Here is a 12,702-nt window from a genome sequence, read left to right as displayed (position 1 = left end):
TTATTACTGTGCCGTCACCACTATTCTTCCCGAGAAAACTGTATGGAGATTGGAATGTGGAATATGCCCCCACTGTATAGGTAGCATGAGTCTACAGTATAGGGACAGCGGAGGAGATTTATCAAACTAGTGTAAAGTAGATCTGTCAGATTCCACCTTTCATTTTCCAAAGGAGGAGCTGTGAAAAATGAAAGGTGGAATATGATTGGTTGCTATGGGCAACTAAGCCAGTTCTACTTTACACTAGTTTGAAAAATCTCCCACAGAATTCTGTGGAATAAAAGGTTGCTTTTGGAGCTGTAAGATTATAAGACTGTGGGGGAGAGTTATCAGGAGGGGAATTTTTTAAGTAAATTTTGCTTCATTCTGCGTTACTGTAATTTGTGTTACATTTATCAAATGTGTTTAAATATGTTACTCCATCTTTCACAGCATTTGTTAAAGGGTCACTTACTTTTCTAAAAGAGACAAAACTTTAGATTGGTGGAGATCTGAGCGCAAAGAGCCCCACCGATCCCTGGAACAAAGTGAAAGAAGCGATTGCATATAGCGCACTCTTTCCTCACGGCTGAAGACAGAATCGAGACGGTCCTATAGATTTCTTTGGAGTCCGTCTCGTGCAAAGAGGAAAGACAACGCAATATGCGCCCAATTATCTCCTCTTGTTCAAGGGATCTGTGGGGGTCTCCCCACTCATCTAAACATTTGATATGTCTGTATGACATATCAAAAGTCTTGGGAAAAGTTAGAGACTTTAAAGGGAGTCTGTCACCTCCATATGGCCATATACAGCGCTTACATTGTCCTATAGCACACCTATACATGAATCTTATGGTACCTTTGTCTTTACACTTGCAGAAGCTGGAAAAACGAACTTTGAATGATATGCAAATGAGCACTCGCAAGTGCCCAGGGGCGGCGTTCACTGTGTTGGTGCCCAGGCTTTATTTTTCGAATTTCATAAAATTAAAAAAAAAAACTTTAAATAGGGGAACAACCCCCCTCAACAAGGTACAACCTTGAACATCACATTCAATTGACAGGCAAAATAATAGGATTACATATAAACAAATATGTCTACAAATGCAAAGATTATAATGTAATTCACATCAGTCATAGAACAGCATCATTGTCATGAAGCCGAATTGTTCCATTAAGACCTGTCACCATCCACACACACATTCATACTGGCAGTGACCTGGACATCTTATATAAAAAAAAAATAAAAAAATCTCCAGCCCCAGTTTGCACTCAGCCAAATATCCCAGATTTTCCCAAATATTTCCGGTACGCCCCTAGCTTCGTATGTTAACTTGTATACTGATAATGTGGCATTGATAAGCTGGATCCAATGAGACAATGTTGGTTTTTTGGGGGGCTTCCAGTTTAGCAGAATTGACTTTTTCGCATAAAACATCAGCAACCTATAAAGGATTTTGGTATGTTTAGTTGGAATAATATCGTTAACAAGACCTAGCAGACTAACTTCAGGTGCCACAACTGCCGGGAGTCCAAGACGAGCATCCAGATAGTCAGGTACCTGCATCCAGAATTCTGCAATAACCGGACACTCCCATACCATGTGCATTAGGGTCCCCCTGCCATTATCACACCTTGTACACGTATCTGAAGCAAGTTTATGCATGTGTACCAATCTCACCGGGGTATAGTAGACTCTGTGCAACCATTTCGTCTGAATCAGCTGATCCCGTGCACAAATCACCGTCCCCCTCCAAAGAGGCCGACAGCTCCTTCTCATGACAATCTTCCAATGCGGGAATATCAGCCCTCCACTTAAGAAAAGCCCTTGTCATCGGTGAAGGCCGGGAGGATAGAAGGAAAGCATAAAAGGACGACACCATTTTAGTATGGTTTGCCCGTCTGGCAATTTTCTCCACTGCATTATATTCCATCCTCAAAGGACCAGCCCCAAACTGGGATTCGCAAGCATGTCTCAGTTGGAAAAATCTAAAAAGAGATGCTTGTGGCAGGTTATATTCTGTTTGCAAGGTTGAAAAGGTTTTAAAAAACCCGTCTTCATACACTTGAGTCAGGAATTTGACGCCCTTCCGCGGCCAGAATTAAAAATCAAGCAGAGAAGTTAGTTCCACCAGTTTGGGATTTCCCCACAAGGGCATCACTGGGGACAATATATTGCTTTCCTTTCCATCCCCCCTCACCCCCGCAAAAGTATTCCATGCATTAATCACCCCCGCCATCAATGTAGTAAAATGTTTAACCGGGTACTTCCCTGCTCTATACACTAAGTTCATGATAGCTTCATACGACCCCATGAGAGCCGCCTCCAATACCACCGCCGGGTTATAAGGGTCTGCCTTTATCCACCAAGCAGCATAATTTTGTTGCGTCGCAATGTAGTATAGGTACATGTCTGGAAGTGCCAGTCCACCTCTCTCAGTAGTAGCTTTCAAAGTGTCCCTAGCTATGCGGGGAACTGAGTTGTTCCACAAAAAGGGCGTTAGCAGGCGATCTAAAGTCTGAGATTTCTGTAAAGTTAGAGGGGTTGCTCTATATATGTACAGTAGCTTGGGGAGAATGATCATTTTAAAAATATTGATGCGTCCTATCAATGACAGTGGTAGCGCGGCCCAAGCTTTCAGTTTTTGCAAAACATATTTCACTACCGGGTTTATGTTTAAGTCTATGAACTGGGTGACATCTTTATGTATTACTATCCCCAGCTAGGTGAAGTTACTCACCACCTGAAGTGACGACAAGGGTGATACACTCTGAGGGGAAAGCTCATCAACTAAATATAACGCCGATTTGGCCCAATTGACCCGTAGCCCTGAAAAAGTTCCATATAAATCCACTATTTCTAGTAAAGCTTCCAAAGAATGTCCAACATCTCCTAAGTATATCAGCATATCATCTGCATAAAGCGAGATCTTTTCAGATATACCTGCAATGTCCCATCCTTGTATTCTACTGCTACCTGCTATATACACCGATAGCGGTTCCATTACTAAAGCAAACAGAAGGGGTGACAAAGGACACCCCTGTCTGGTGCCCCTTTTCAGCGCAAATGACAATCCATTGACTCTTACCCTAGCCGTCGGTTGCAAATATAGCAAGTGCAATTACTGGAGGAAATTCTTAGGAACCCCCATTTTCTTTAGGACTTCCCACATAAATCCCCACTCCACCGAATCGAACGCCTTCTCGTTATCCAATGAAGCAATCGCCCTGCTGCCAGCATTATCATGTGTGATTTGTAAGTTTGTGAAAAGGCGCCTCAGGTTTATGTCCGTCTTTTTCCCGGGCATGAACCAGGATTGATCCATGCCTACTATCGATGAAATGACTGACGCCAATCTACTAGCCAACACCTTAGCCAACAGCTTAGCGTCCGAATTTATCAATGATATGGGCCTATATGAGCCACACTGATCCGGAGGCTTCCCTGCTTTGTGTATGACCACTATAGTAGCTTCATGGAACGATGTTGGCAGGGCCCCACCCTCCAGAGCATACATAAATAATTTGCTGAGCCTCTGACTCACTTTCTCAATCTGGAAATTGTACCACTCCACAGGGAACCCATCCGGACCAGGAGTTTTTCCTTTTGCCATAGATAATATGGCATGTTGGATTTCCTGTGGGACTATGGGGCCATCTAATAACTGCTTTTCTGAATGCGCTAGCTCCGTTACTGGGATAGTATCCAGAAAAAGTACTACCTCCTCTGTGGTTTTAGTAGTTTTAGAGGAATATAATGAGACGTAGTAACTAGCAAATTGGTCATATATTTCCTCTGGTGCAGTAAAAAGTACACCCTGCCCATCCCTAATAGCTTGTACTACTGTTAGTGGGACTTCTGTTTTGGCCAGGTATGCCAAAGTTCTCCCACTCTTATCCCCTTTTTCTGCAACATCTAATTTCCCCTCTAATTTCACCCGCAAAGAAAGTAGTTCAGTCCTGTGCGTTGCCATCGCCGCTATTAATACCCCTCTCAAAACAGCCTTGCTTGCGTCCCATACCACCAGTGGATTGGAGGAGCCCTCGTTAACTTCCCAATATGATGAAATAGCCTCCCTGCACGCCACTCCCACAGGAAGGACGTCTAGCCACTTTGGATTTAACCGCCAAATAGAACGCGGCCTTCTGCTTGGCAATGTAAGAATTATCTGCAAGGGGGCATGATCTGAGATACCCCTCGGCAGATACTCTGCAGCCTTCACCCATAAAAGCCCCTCCTGATTTGTGAAAGCCAGATCTATACGGGACAATGCATTGACAGAGGTCGAGTGACAGGAGTATTGCTTTGTATCAAGATATAAAGTTCCTCCATATTTCCGTCAAGTAATGTGCTTGCGCCCAATATAGTAAAGCGGGGTTGTGCCTGGGAGAAGGCCTAAGTCTATCAAGATTGCTATCTAGTGTGGCATTAAAATCACCCAATATGAACAAGGGAGCTGCAGGCAAAACAACTACTCTGGCCATGATTTGGTCAACCACTTCCCTCTCAAATGGTGGGGATATATAAATACCTAATATTAAGACGTCACAACCTCTAATGTTAGCCTGCAACAATACATATTTTCCTGCCGGATCAATATGCACGGACATCAGCTGAAACGGAAGAGTCTTACTGACCAGTAGTGAAACTCCTCTAGCGTAATTAGAATAGGTTGCATGATAAACATATCCCACCCATGGTCTTTTAACCGCCAACACTTTTTGACCCCGGAGGTGAGTTTCCTGAAAAATAAGAACATCGGGGTTATACTTCTTAATGTAATTAAACACTAGCGCTCTTTTAACTTTGTCATTAAGTCCCCGGACATTCCAGGAAATTAGCTTACATAAGGCCATTGTTGCTTAAGAGATATATCCCCTACTCCTCCAGATCCTTCAGCGTCACTGCCCCATTCACACACACACACACACACACACATTCCAACTTGTCTCTAAAGTACAAACCGGATTCCAAAAAAGTTGGGACACTATACAAATCGTGAATAAAAACTGAATGCAATGATGTGGAGGTGCCAACTTCTAATATTTTATTCAGAATAGAACATAAATCACGGAACAAAAGTTTAAACTGAGAAAATGTACCGTTTTAAAGGGAAAAATATGTGGAATCAGAATTTCATGGTGTCAACAAATCCCCAGAAAGTTGGGACAAGGCCATTTTCACCACTGTGTGGCATCTCCCCTTCTTCTTACAACACTCAACAGACGTCTGGGGACCGAGGAGACCAGTTTCTCAAGTTTAGAAATAGGAATGCTCTCCCATTCTTGTCTAATACAGGCCTCTAACTGTTCAATCGTCTTGGGCCTTCTTTGTTGCACCTTCCTCTTTATGATGCGCCAAATGTTCTCTATAGGTGAAAGATCTGGACTGCAGACTGGCCATTTCAGTACCCGGATCCTTCTCCTACGCAGCCATGATGTTGTGATTGATGCAGAATGTGGTCTGGCATTATCTTGTTGAAAAATGCAGGGTCTTCCCTGAAAGAGATGACGTCTGGATGGGAGCATATGTTGTTCTAGAACCTGAATATATTTTTCTGCATTGATGGTGCCTTTCCAGACATTCAAGCTGCCCATGCCACACGCACTCATGCAACCCCATACCATCAGAGATGCAGGCTTCTGAACTGAGCGTTGATAACAACTTGGGTTGTCCTTGTCCTCTTTGGTCCGGATGACATGGCGTCCCAGATTTCCAAAAAGAACTTTGAATCGTGACTCGTCTGACCACAGAACAGTCTTCTATTTTGCCACACTCCATTTTAAATGATCCCTGGCCCAGTGAAAACGCCTGAGCTTGTGAATCTTGCTTAGAAATGGCTTCTTCTTTGCACTGTAGAGTTTCAGCTGGCAACGGCGGATGGCACGGTGGATTGTGTTCACTGACAATGGTTTCTGGAAGTATTCCTGAGCCCATTCTGTGATTTCCTTTACAGTAGCATTCCTGTTTGTGGTGCAGTGTCGTTTAAGGGCCCGGAGATCACGGGCATCCAGTATGGTTTTACGGCCTTGACCCTTACGCACAGAGATTGTTCCAGATTCTCTGAATCTTCGGATGATGTTATGCACAGTTGATGATGATAGATGCAAAGTCTTTGCAATTTTTCGCTGGGTAACACCTTTCTGATATTGCTCCACTATCTTTCTGCGCAACATTGTGGGAATTCTTGATCCTCTACCCATCTTGGCTTCTGAGAGACACTGCCACTCTGAGAAGCTCTTTTTATACCCAATCATGTTGCCAATTGACCTAATTAGTGTTAATTGGTCTTCCAGCTCTTCGTTATGCTCAAATTTACTTTTTCCAGCCTCTTATTGCTACTTGTCCCAACTTTTTTGGGATTTGTTGACACCGTGAAATTTTGAATCAACGTATTTTTCCTTTAAAATGATACATTTACTCGGATTAAACGTTTGATCTGTCATCTACGTTCTATTACAAATAAAATATTGACATTTACCCTCTCCACATCATTGCATTCAGTTTTTATTCACAATTTGTTTGGTGTCCCAACTTTTTTGGAATCCGGTTTGTAGCTCACATCACATCAACCCCAGTAGAACTTCCCAACCCGTGCCCACCCTGCCCAGACATCACCAACCTGTCTAAGCTTCAATACCCTAACCAGAAACGTGTGCTTTATAGACTAAAAGAATACAGTCTATCTAGCTAGAACATGACCCAGCATAGAACTTGAGTCCATCAGTAGTATTCAATACGAAAATGAACTATCTAACTCTAAGTAGAGCTTAACCCTTGTCAATAAGGATAATGTATATCATAATGTTAAAAACAGTCCTGCCAGTTACGCTAACAGGTGCAACTACAAAAAGAACGAGGAAACGTCCTCAACCAGCCAGGACTGTTAAATCAGTGGCCCACCGAGGGCGTCATACATCATCATCATCGCGGATGCTGTTTGTCAATCCACTCAGCCGCCTCCTCTGGAGTTTGGAAAAACTTGGATCTTTCTCCCTCTTGGATCCTCAGTTTGACCGGATAGATCATGATATATTTAATCCTGTGCTCCCGGAGACGTGCTCTGATGGAAGTAAACTGGCGACGTTGCTTCTGTACTTCTGTTGTAAAATCCAGATAAAAGGATAACTTCGCATTTTCCACCTGGACATCCTTCTTGCGTCTGGCGGCCGCCAGGATAGCGTCCCGGTCTCTGTAATTTAATATCCGCATTATGAAAGGTCGCGGGGCAGCACTGGGGGGGTAGAGGCCTCGTAGGAATTCTGTGGGCTCTTTCAACCACAAAACTGGATGACAGTTCAATGGGAGCCAACACAGTACGAATCAGCTGCTCAGCATACTCCTCCGAATTAGACCCCTCCACCCGTTCAGGCAGGCCCAAGATCCTGACATAATTCCTCCTATTGCGATTATCTGCGTCCTCCACACGCGCCATTAGGATTTTAACTTGTTGTTGTAAGGTTCTAGTGGCTGCGGAGGTGACATTTGCAGAATCCTCCACATCGCCGAGGCGACGTTCTACTTCTTTGGTACGATCTCTCATTTTGTCCATGTCATGACGCCAGGGGCGTAGCGTGGGGGGGGGGCCAGGGGGGCCGTTGCCCCGGGCGCCAAACTGCAGGGGGGCGCTCCGGCGCCGGCTGAAAGTTTATAATAGTACGTTTTTGCAGGACGCGGCTCTCTCTGCCGGAGACGAGTGCCGGGTCCTGCGCAACAGCCAGAGTCTGAGGAGGCAGAGAGCAGCTGTTTAGTGCGCCCGCCCGGCCCTGATGATTCGTTTGTGCCGTCGCGGCAGGCGCACTGGTTGGTTAGTTAACTGTTAACACTATTAACATACATGGTCGGCGCCGCCTCCTGCTCCTAGTGGCAATCATTAGGCTGGCCTGGCTCCCTCCGGCTCCGCCCACTTTCCAGGCAGGAAACACAGTGCGGAGCGCGGGAGCCAGAGCCAGCAGAAGATTGCCAGGAGCAGGAGGCGGCGCTGCGGCAGAAGACAGAGGACAGCATTGTGCACTGTGTCAGACAGACTCCAGAGAACTGTTGAGTCAGATTGACCAGGCCCTGAGGCTGAGTCTGAGTGAGCCCTGAGCCAGTGAGCCGCCCTAGAAGAGTCCAGACTGACTACTACAGTGAGCAGAGGTAGAAAGGGAGCCAGGCAGCTGCTGCCCCACGCCGAGGCTGAGTTAGTGGAAATTAAATAGTGGCACTAGTAGTGATTAAGTTGGGTGGCCATGTCATGTCACAATGATGACCTCCCTCCCTGTCCCTGAGTCTGTGTGTGGGGGGATGGTGGCTCAGATGGTGGGTTTACAGTGTGCACCACTGTCTGAGCCAGACTGAGCATGCAATAATAATGGTAATAAATCAATGAGTGAAGTGCCAGATCTCTGCCAGGCCAAATTGGTGGCATGGCAGTTTGGCATTCATGGTTCTGATGTGGCAGGATAACTGTAGAGGGGCACTGAGACAATACTGCCTCTGGGATGCCATCTGCCCATCTCTGTACCAGGCCTACGCTGGGGCTGGGCTGGTATGGACAGCATAGATGGGCAGAAGATGGCATTCTAGAGTCAGTACTGTCTCTGGTCACCCTTCACCAGCACCCTGACTGCCACCTGCTTGGCCTGCCTGGCTCTCATGGCACTTCACTGCATACCTGCTGTTTGGCTATCAGCTTCCTCTTCAGTCTTCACTTCACCTCATGTCCAGACAAGTATCTTTGCAGTCGCTGACCAAGTTTTAGGCTAATTTCTCATTAGCGGCAGGGCAGGCTGTCGGATCCTGCCGGTGATTTACATGTGCCCCCGGACTGACGATCCATCCCCATTGACTATAATGGCGGCGGTGGTGGAGTTCTGGCGGCCTCTTATAGTGGTAATATTGGTCTTGGTATGCCTGTGGGGCGTCATTCTATAAAAAGGCGCATGCACAAAAGTTAGGGGGCGCCATACTAGGTTCGCCCCGGGTGCTGGCAACACACGCTACGCCACTGCATGACGCATCAGTTGATATCACTCTGTAAATGGTCAATCTTTGTGGTCAGGACTGCCTGACACGCTGCAATGGCTGACATGATCTTATCAGCATGTGCCTCAGGGCCTGCAGACGTACCCTGCTCTGCCTCCATGTCAGTCTGGCTCGTGTTATCTACTAACTCCTTCACTGGAGTAAGACCTGCTGAAGACGCATTTTTGCGGCCCATAAGTATTTATAGGAGTAAATCTGTTCTTATATATAACTGCACACAGTCCTTAGCCAGGAGGAAGGTCCAGGGAGAATCCTTACACAATGAGCATGTGGATAGGGTCAATAGGTGTAAGGAGCCCTTTAAGCCAAGGCCTCTGGTGGATTATTGGCTGGCCTATGTCCCTGTGGGGATCTCTGAGCCACCTAATGCACGGCGCTGGTATGAAGTTCTATTTCTGGAGCCTGCACAGCCCCTCAGAATATTATAGGGGCCCGTCTCTATTGTTTATCCAGCTGCCCTGCAGGGTGCCCGCCACTTCTCCTGCACGGCAGAGCCACTGCTTCACTCCCACTTAGACCCACCGCCGGGAGCCCCGTTCCTGCGCACTTGCCACGCTTACCGGAGAGCAGGATGGCCGTTTAGACAGACCTACTCTGCGCGGCACTGGTCCTCCACTGCCTCCACCAAGCGCACCACGCGGCTGCTATCCGGGGACTTCTGTGTCACATTGACTGCCGGCGCGCTCCGTCCTGTCACAAGATGGCCGCTCTGTTCCACACACAGGCCTCCCGCCGATCGCCTCTCAGCTTCTAGCGCATCGGGCCCTCACCAGACACCCTCCGCTCTTCACCAGAGGTTCCTGTCAGGTCCAGCACCTCGATCGTGTCCTCAGCAGGCCAGGAGAGGTAAGTAAGTCAGGATAACAAACAGGATGGCAAGGGAGCTCCACACCACACGTCCTCACTCCATGCCGGTAGACCACGCCCCTTGCTCTGCCTTTTTTCATTGTTCCCCAGCCTCTGCATATGCCCGCCAGTAGTTAAAACGATGCCGTGCCAACAATGGGCATCGCAGTGCGCATGCCCTGGCCCGGAGTCGCGGGATCTCGGCCGGACCGAAGGATGATGCAAGGGAATAGGAGGGCGGGCATATGCAGAGGCTGGGGCGGGGGAACAATGAAAAAAGGCAGAGCAGCCTGGGCACCAACACAGTGAACGCCGCCCCTGGGCACTTGCGACTGCTCATTTGCATATCAAACAAAGTAAGTTTTTCCACCTGCTGCAAGTGTAAAGACAAAGGTACCATTACATTCATGTATAGGTGTGCTATAGGGCAATATAAGCACTGTATATGGCCATATGGAGGTGACAGACTCCCTTTAAACTGCTCATCTTGTTATATTGAGTGCCTCTATACTTAGAAATTCTCTTTCATGAACACTTCAACACTGAGCAGAAGCTCTGGTACATATAGTACTTTCTATTTTTGTTCTCGCGTAGACTGTCTCAGGGCTCATTCAATCCCTCTAATTTGCAAAATCTCATCTGCAGCTTTCTTGTTACGGCTTCTTGACAATTTTAGTTGGCATTCTCCATATATAATGACTTTGTTGAAGCATTTACATGCCTTACAACAATTCTAGCATTTTTAGGCACGCTAATTGGAACTGTTCACTATTATTTTTGAGAGACCCTTGGAATTGTTGCTGTCTTTTTAATCAGTCTCTTACTTTCCTCCCTATTATAACAAAGATGCCATTTACAAAATATAGAAAGAACACCAGTGTTCGGGCGAAAGGATTTAAAATGATAAAGACACTTTAAAAATACTGTAAAACTGTACTATCTCAAAAGCTATGGTTGAAGCATAAAAAAACAACCCAATCTTTAATAATAATAACAACAATGTGCTCTTTCTGTATTGGTACATGTCACAACTAACATTTCTAAATATACTAATCGGTAGATGTGCACCTTTCTTAAGGCAGACAAGACAAAGGAAATCTGTCACCATGATCTTAGACTATTTTCTGTAGTAACGTGAATATATACATTTTAATTCTCCAACTGCCCCCCTACTCCACTGTAAGCGCTCAGAGCTGTGCTGAAATACACAGTCTGGACTGCTGTGCTGCTAACATAATGGAGAGGACCTCAGAACGGCTCTAAACGCCTTGGCAATGCTGATTCACAGAGAAGACCTTTAATCAGCCTAGCTGAGTAATTCAATAGGTAGGCAAGAGGATTGTATGCCCCAAACTTCTTTAGGGGCTTTTTTGTGGATTCACTAGTATACTCCATGCCCATCATAAAACTAGGCCTGAGGCAATTGTAACTTTTTAAAGAGCTTAATCATTGTAGTATGAAAAAGTATATATTTTTGTAATATAATTTGATAGGTGGAGATCCCAGATAAATGTCCTTCCGTAGCAGTCAGAACAGATGATAAGGCCTCCTATATAGATAGACAATTGATTGTCAGTTTACTGCCGCTGTGAGGTGAATATTTTATCTGAAGAGTAAGCCTTAAAGGGGTTTTGCCATCGCTAGGATATGCCTCCACTGTCTGATAGGTGCGGGACCCCGCACTTACACGGAGAACGGAGCAGGGAAAGTAGTGGAGGGTGCACTGCGCATGCACAGCCGCCCTCCATTCATTTCTATGGGGCCGCCGAAAATAGCCGGCCCCTGGCGCTAGATGGTGGCCGAACCCCAGGAAACCCAGGGTCCTCCAGCCAGGGCCGGCGCTTCCATAGAGGCAAGAGGGGCAATTGCCCCCGGGCCCCCGAGTCCTTAGGGGCCCCCCGCGCCGGCCCGCAACTAACTTTAGGCAGGACAGTCACACGGAGATAAGTGCTTCCATTATGGAAGTGCTCATCTCCAGTCATCTGTATTGCAGTCCTCAGGACAGCGATACAGATGGCTGTGCGGCAGGGGAGGGAGAGGTGTGTCCCTTTCCCTTCCTCTGATAGACTGCAGGCGCTAGACCGGCAGCCTATCAGAGGCCGGCAGGCGGCGCGATGAAGTCATTGCGCCGCCTGAGCCCTGAGCCGTACACAGGGCGGGACACAGGCCGGAAAAGGCCTGCATCGCATCGCTGCCAAGGAGGTAAGTATAAGTGTTTTTTTTCTTCTTTTTTTTTCTGTACAATACTGGTGGCTACTGGCAAATGATAGCGGGGGGCCCTATGGCTACTAGCACATGATAGGGGGGGCGCCTATGGCTACTGGCACATGTTGATGGGGGGCTCAGGCTACTGGCACATGATTGGGGGGCATCTATGAGGGCACATTTTACTGGCACATTATTGGGGGACATCTATGGGGGCACTTCTTACTGGCACATTATTGGGGGCACTATAGGGGCATCTACTGAGGCCACAAAGAACGGTTATTTTATATGGGGGCTCTGTATAGGGGCATTTTATACTGGGACACATTGTGGTGGGTACTATGGGGAAGGGGGGAGAGGACTACTATGGGGTCATCTACGGGGGCACTGAGAAGGGGTATTTTATGCTTACAAATTATGAGGGACACTGAGGGCATTTACTGGCGCACTATATATCGGGCATTTTATACTGGTACATTATGGGGGCACTAGGGTGGAGAGGAGCACTATGGGGGCATTTACTGGGGTCACTATATAGGGGTATTTTATACTGGCACATTATGGGAGCACTATGGGGACATTAGCTCAACTGGGGGCATTACAAGGGGGTATTTTTTGCACTGTCACATTATAAGGAGAATTAT

General features: G+C 46.7%; 1 protein-coding gene across 2 annotated transcripts in view; it reads right to left on the bottom strand.

Annotated features, from left to right (window-relative positions):
• UGGT2 (UDP-glucose glycoprotein glucosyltransferase 2) overlaps nucleotides 1-12,702 on the bottom strand; it is a 499,843-nt gene that overhangs the window by 215,008 nt on the left and 272,133 nt on the right. The gene's annotated exons all lie outside the window — the stretch shown is intronic.

Source organism: Bufo bufo, chromosome 3, assembly GCF_905171765.1.
Source record: "Bufo bufo chromosome 3, aBufBuf1.1, whole genome shotgun sequence".
Classification (NCBI taxonomy): Eukaryota; Metazoa; Chordata; class Amphibia; order Anura; family Bufonidae; genus Bufo; species Bufo bufo.
This window is presented reverse-complemented; position numbering and strand designations above follow the sequence as displayed.